The sequence below is a fragment of the Babylonia areolata genome, chromosome 19 (genome assembly GCF_041734735.1).
Source record: "Babylonia areolata isolate BAREFJ2019XMU chromosome 19, ASM4173473v1, whole genome shotgun sequence".
In the NCBI taxonomy this organism is placed as follows: Eukaryota; Metazoa; Mollusca; class Gastropoda; order Neogastropoda; family Buccinidae; genus Babylonia; species Babylonia areolata.
The window spans coordinates 32,021,749-32,029,248 of NC_134894.1; the positions used below are offsets into that span (position 1 = coordinate 32,021,749).

Here is a 7,500-nt window from a genome sequence, read left to right on the forward strand (position 1 = left end):
GGACGTATCAAATTGTGTCAGTGATCTCTCTGGATTACATAGTCGCCTGTCTAGCTTTCACCATTAACCTTTTTTACGGTAGGGGTCCCTCCACAGTTGGTAGTTAGTCTCAGTTTCAGTGATTAGGCCTACACTACTGTCCTCTGTCAATGTCGTTATTTGAGTCCATACGTAACATCAAAGGGTTCACATTGATGTCAGCCAAGACCACGTTGAAGTAGTTTGACGATTCTCTAAATTGCGTTTACCGGTCTGGGGCCGTTTTCAAGAGACTATCGTGCCTACGAATAAAGGTGTTCCTTCCGGTAAATCTACATGAGGCAAGGCAAACTTACCCGAGGGTAAGCAGTATCCCATATTCAGGAACACTCGAGTCTACCCGCGGGTCTTCAAACCCAAAGGCAAATTTGCCCTTACTCTCTGCCAAGGGTGACTGCCCACGAAGCAGAGGTAAACATGGCGGATCCTTTTGTAGCGGTGGGTTTTTTTGTTGAGGGAAAACAGGCGTGCTTTGCGGATAGCGTGTGTTTTTGCTAACTCTCTCGACAATGCTCTGTACTGTGGTGCTGTGAGAAGTAAAAAGAGCATGTGCAGAAGGGAATCATCGGGATCTTTAATTACAGACGACAGGTTAGCTTGCCTGAGTGCACCACGCGTGTCTTGAATACGAAGATAAATTAACCTTCAAGGTAAATTGTACCCGCGGGGTTCCTACCATGTCAAAGGTAAGTTGCCGCAAAGCAAAATGAATTAGGTCTTGAATACTGCCCCTGACGAACGTCCACATCTCAGTTAGTGACCATGACCCCTGAGCAGTGCAACGCGCGCTCTCCTGTTCGCTCCAAAAGCATCATTTGATCACATCATTGACCATGGACGTACGTTAAATGGATAATTTAGCTTACGTTAGTCGCCACGTCGTCTCAGACTAGTAACTAGGTCCCTTTCTTGAGTGGAAGCTTGCTTGCTTGCTTGCTTGCTTGTACTACAGACTTTCTCTCTTTTTGTATCAGATGATTATGCAGTCCGTATCACATTACTGTCCACTGTGTGGCATCAGATCCTTTCTTCGGATTACTCACGTACGTTCTTTTCGCCTTACATTATGAATGATCTGTCTTGATTTTGTCCACAAATGGTATAATCTTAAAGGTTTATCAAACGAATAATTCTAACTTATTGCACAGCTTGTGCGTTCTTCTCGACTTAACGTCAGTGTGTGACGTCAGATTTTTCTTCGGATTACTCACGAACGTTCTTTTCGCTTTACGTTAATGATCTGTCTTGATTTCGTCAATAAGAGGTAGAATTATATAGGTTTAACAATCGAATAGTTTAAACTTATTGTACAGCCTGCGTGCTCTTTTCACCATAACCCAATGGTCGATGGTATGCTAAACACAAGCACAGCTAGAGGACGTTGTACCTTCTGAATCTAAAACTGGCAATTTCTAAGAGCAACGCTACGGGCATTGGTTAGGTCTTGGAAAATTGTAGGTGTATCTTATTTTACTTTTCTCCTGATGTAGTTTGAAGAACTGCATTCGAATCCTACCATGGTTTGTTTTAATTGTCTGCATGCGACGTGGGTTTTTTGTTGTTGTTTTTTGTTTGTTTGTTTTTGTTGTTGTTGTTGTTTTGTTTGTTTTTGTTTCTTTTTTGTTTGTTTTGTTGCTGTTTTTAGCGAAAGTCATCAGCTAAACATTTGACTGAGGGGCGGCTAATCCTTTGCCTCCTGATGACGAGTAGGCTAATCCTTGAAGGGCTGTCACCTTGCCGAGATAAGACTGAACTAAACGGTCAGGTTTTCAGTCACTAGTCTTTATGTGGACTTATTCCATTTGGGAGTGCATCACTTTTGTTCACTAAAATCACTCACACAAGAAGTAGTGATTGCACTTCAAACACATGCCGTACTGATCTCGTTTCACCAGTAAACAGCAGTCACGGGGTTAACGCGTTGTGGACCGTGGCGGATTTGAGGCATCAATGAGCGTATCGAACTTACGAAGTTACTTCCCCATTGTGACTTGGCCGTTCGTTGGCTCGTCTCTGAAAGCTTCTTTTCATCTTTGGCTGCCAGGTTTCACCCGCCAAAGTAATGCTGTTGAAATGAACACGCTTTCGATGACTTTATTATCGTGACGGATTGTAAATTACCGTTTGTGTACGTTCAAAACTATTATTGATTTTTTCATCTTTCATTGGGAGCAAAATAAAAGTACACAGCAGAAACCATTACGCATATTCCTACTGTTGTAATTTTCTTTCCTTTTTTTTTTTTTTTAGCGTAGTGTTTAAGAAGGTGACTGTGAAAATCAAATATAGGTGGCATAAAACAAAGGGAAATACAGCCATGAAAGAAAACTCACAAAACGGCCTTTCAAACAGCATAGAATGCATGTCATTTATTTACCTGAAATGAGCTATATCATTATTGTCTTTTTTTTTCTAAAGGCGTGATAAGCTCTCTGTGTCTGTGCACAGGCTAGGCATCTCCTTCGTTTTTTTTTGTTTTTGTTTTTTTTGTTGTTGTTGTTTTTTTTGTTTTTTTTTGTTTTTGTTTTTTGTTTGTTTTTTTTTATGTATAAAGCATATATGTGGTGTGGCGAAAATGGATCTACCCGCACTCGTTGACTCCTCCTTGAAAATGCAGCTGAACCTTTCCTTTTCTGTGGTGTTAGAAACTTTTTTTTTTAAATGAAAAAGATATTTCAAAGTTATAACATCCTACATCAACAAATGCTATCGTCATTTCTTGCTCCCTCGTAGCTTCTGGAACTTTTTTGCGAAAGGTTTTGTCAGCCGTTGTCCATTGCGGGTTCTTACATTTTCATGTTCCCTCTGCGGCTTTTTTTTTTTTTTTTTAACAAGTTCTTCTTGATCTTCCCTCCCTTCTCCCGCAGTCCCCATCCCAACTTCCCCGAGTGAACGTATTGTCATTTACTGTATATAAAGTGATGCGCGAGTGCAGAGAAAGAGAGAAAGAGGAGGGGAGAGGTGGTAGAGATAGAGAAAAGGGATGGGGAGAGAGATGGGAGATGGCAAAGAGAGAAAGGGTGGAGGTGAGAGAGTTGGAGGGGGGGGGGAGGAAGAGGGGGGAAGGAGAAGATCGAATAGAGGGTCAGAGACAGAAACAGACAGACTCAGAGAGACAGAGACAGACGTTGTGGGCAGAGACAGTTATTCATTTTTTCCCTTTATGCCATCGTCTCGCGGCCTGGACTTGGAGGGGGGTGGGGGTGGGGTGGGGAGGCCGTGGGGGCTAGTTCCTGACGTGACAGAAGAAACAGGCAGACAGACAGACAGACAGACTCACAGACAGGATATCATCCCGTACAACCATAAAGGAGATCCAATGATCAACGCAGAGAGATTTATCGCTGTGCTGTGGAGACACAGACCATTCAGCACACTGATCCGTCGGATATCTGCGATGGGGAAATAATTTTGTGGACGTCGTCGGGGAGAAGCTGCATGGCTGTTGGCTGTCTTGATGGGCAGACGGTGTGGGGGTTAGGGGGGCGGGGGGAAGGGGGCGAGGGGATATTTTGGTGAGGGGGTGATGGAGTGAGAGGATATTTTGGATGCCACTGGGTGGCAGGGAGGCGACTGGAGGGGACCGGGTGGGACGGGTGTGTGTGTGGGGGGGGGGGGGGGGGGGCGGAAGGGCAAAGTTAGAAGAAGAAGAGAGTGACTAGTTTTGTTTTGTATTTAAATCCCATTGTGGGGATGGTTTTGGAGTCGGGAAATGCATGCGTGAATGTTTTGAGTTTTTTTTTTTATTGTGTGTTTTTTTGTTGTTGTTTTTTTTTTAATGTCGATCTACCTATCTGTCCATCTCCCTAGTCTCTGGCTCTATTTGCATCTCCCTCACCCCCTCCATCCTCTCTTTCTCTTTCTCTCTCTCTCTCCCACTCTCTCACACACACACTCTCTCTCACACACATACACACACACTCTCTCTCACTTTCTCCCTCCCCCACCCCCTGTCTCTCTCTCTCTCTATCTTTCATATATTTTTCTCTCCGCCTCCCTCTCTCTCACTCTGTATCTGAAGCCATTTACATATATGCAGGCATGCTTATAATGTGCGTGTTAATTATTTCATGTACGTGTTTGATTTTATCGTCACGCAAGTATATGATTATATACACGTTCATATTCATATCCTCATGTAGCTGAGTGTGTCCGGATGTCGTGTATGTAGTTCGGCAACCTTGTCTTATTTTTCTTTGCCCCGACGACTGGATGGGAAGAACCACACGCATGCTTATTCCATTTCCCTCATTAAAAACGTTCGTTCGTTTGTTTGTTCTCTCTCTCTCTCTCTCTCTCTCTCTCTCTCTCTCTGGGGAAATATTGGGCTGTTGTTTTTTAACGATAACAACGTTCTTGAATAAAACATCGTTATCATTAATTTTTTCTCTCGGGGAAGGATGGGTGAGCACGTGCAAGATGGCGGCAAGACAGCAGGACCAGTGAAATGTTCACCCATATTGGATGTGATTCTACAGTCTATTTGGTTTCTCTACCGAAACAAACTCTTGTGTGTGATTTTCTTAATTCATACAGATCAATTTAGCTGTTGTTTTGCATCAAAGTCAGTGAGAGAACCACAAAATTAATGTATGATTTTGTGTACTTGTGCCAGTTGCATTGCTTGGTTCTAACTTTTTGACAGTTACACGTGACTAAATGCCTACGTTGACCGAACTACGCCATTGGTCAGTTCCATACTACACACAGTTAGTGTCGGGTTACGACCATACTAGGCTCTTCCGTCCGAGCAATGTTACTGGCTTCTGGAGTGTAGGAATATGCCATTTTCGTGCAACAGTGACGTTAAGATTTGAAATGCACACAATGCAATGCACAACAAGTAATAAGCTAAACAGTGGTGCCCTGTCCAACCAACCGTGTCTGTCACAGCGAACGATGTGATAGCATCCAGTTTCTGAAGGATGTCTTCCGCTCTTGAGAATGGCTTTCGGACAGAACGTGCAACGTATGTTATCAAAAACAGCACAAAAAATGGGGGGAAGAGTTAATGTCCAAAAGGACTGTGCAGCAAATTATCAGAATCTGTTATCAGTGAGCAGACATAATCAACAACTTACTTGAAACGGTATTTCCGGAAAACTGGGTACAGAGTGCTTTAAAACCTCACATTCATGTGTGTATTTGAAAATTTTCCATATTTTGTTATAAAATGCACTTCATTTGAAATATGTAACTACTGAAATAATGTACCAGAATGTCGATGCTGAATGTATAATGAGGAGAAAATTGAATGGCATTCTTAAAGCCATAAACACTTCTTGGGGCACTTTGTTATTCCTTACTCAACGATTCTTTCTTCTTCTTTTTTTCTTCTCTTTGTTTCTCCTTTTTTTTCCTTTTACCAAATGTGCAGCTATCTTAAATAGTTGACAGTCCAGCGCCACACTTTGTATCTCCTGACTTGCACCTTTTTTGGGGCAGCTACTTTGTGTTGTAGCCAGTGTTTGTGAAGCTTTCGGTAGTGTGTTTCGGTAGTGCTTTCTTCTTTAAACAGATGTGGTGTAGCGTATATGCATCAGTCAACTTGCTTTGATGGCTCCCTCAAAACTGACATTGAAACTGTGAAAACTGTATAACTTTGCACGACGACAAGATGTTAAGATTTTTTTTTCACTCCATCAAAATTTTTAAAACCGTGTCTCAATCTGTGTTTCTGTTGTGTCCTCATTTCGCTGTGTGATATACCTTCAGAAAAAGGACACATGTTATTTGTAAAAGAAAGAACGTGATGAACCAGAGTTATGCGCATTTGATCATTGAACGGCAATATCCATATTTCTTCCCATGTGTTCTTCCAATGCAGTTTCGTTCCGAAGACAGAAACAGTTGTAAATTGGTTAATAACAATGTAATATATACTCCACATTCACCTTACATTCACCCTACTGTTTATGTTATATGTTTTTCATGGGGATAAGGGATGAGAGAATGGATAGAGAACAGGGTCGGGGTTTTTTTGTTTTGTTTTGTTTGTTTTTGTTTTGTTTTGTTTTTTGGGGGGGAGGAGAGAGAGAGAGAGAGAAAGAGAGAATCAGTGAACGGGAGGACCATCTCCAGTTCATATATGGGAGACTATCGAAATAAAACTTTCTCTGCTATTACCACTATCTGAGTTTCTTCCCTTTGACCATTTCTTTCTCTGTGTGTGTGTGTGTGTGTGTGTGTGTGTGTGTTATTTTCTACGTTACTCTATGTCTGTCTATATGTCTGTCCGTCTGTCTCTTTTTTTTTCGGTTACTCTCTCTCTCCACTTCTCTCACCACCCATCCCCCACCCCCATCATTCTCGCCATTCCATTTGATTGTCTTCTTGCACACTGATCACAGTTCATCATGATAAAAACATCTTTTTGGCTGTATTCATCGGGTGCCTGCAGTTGGGTGATCGCCGTTCTCACAATCAGAAGGCTGTGAGTTCGAGTCTCCGGGCACGCCCAAAATGTGAAGAGTAGGAATTTAGAATATAATAAGTCAAAACAAAAATATCAACGTATAAAAAAAAAATTCATAAATTAAATAAATAAATAAAAGTCATGAAATATGAGCTGGTAAAACAGAAAATGTATACAAGAAAAAAACAACAACCAAAAACAAAACAAAACAAAAAAACCTGTAGAATGTTGTTAGAAAAAAAAAAAACCCAGTCTGGATGAAAAATTAAACTTAGTTTTTGGGTCTTGTTTTTTCTTGTTTTTGTTTTTGTTTAGTGTGTATGTGATTTTGGAGATCCTCTTGAAATCTACGTAAGTGTGCCTCTGTGTGTGTGTGTGTGTGTGTGTGTGTGTGTGTGTGTGTGCCGTGGAAGCTGGTAGCCTAGAAATGAGTGTGCGGAGGAGGGGAGTAGAGAGGGTACAGGGTAATGTGTGTGTGTGTGTGTGTGTGTGTGTGTGTGTGTGTGTGTGTTGGGGCTCATGTACGTTTATGTGTATTTGACTGTGCTTTCATATCTGTGAAACTGCATGTTTGGTGGATATTTGTTATGCATATGTGTGTGTATGTGTGAATGTTTTACATTTATTTACTTATTTATCATCATTGTTGTCTTATTTATTTATTTATTTATGATTATTATTATTACTTTTTAAAAATTATTATTTATTTATTTATGTACGCTTATAGTTGACTCCATCAAGTTTTTGTGCCTTATACATATTATTATTAGTAGTAGTAGTTCTTTTTTATGTATTTATCTATTATTTATTTACCCTTTTTTCTCAAGGCCTGTCTAAGCGCGTTGGGTTACGCTGCTGGTCAAGCATCTGCTTGGCAGATGTGGTGTAGCGTATATGGATTTGTCCGAACGCAGTGACGCCTCCTTGACCTACTGAAACTGAAACCACATTCACTTCTTCTCCTCTTGAATGACGTAAAGAAGGCCAGTGAAAGAGTGGAGTGGAAGAAATGTAGAGTATATATTACAATGTTACTAACCAGTTTA

At 41.1% G+C, this 7,500-nt stretch overlaps 1 protein-coding gene across 1 annotated transcript in view; it reads left to right on the top strand.

Moving 5' to 3' along the window:
- The window catches only part of LOC143294146 (secretin receptor-like), a 166,648-nt gene that overhangs the window by 135,304 nt on the left and 23,844 nt on the right, over window positions 1-7,500 (top strand). The gene's annotated exons all lie outside the window — the stretch shown is intronic.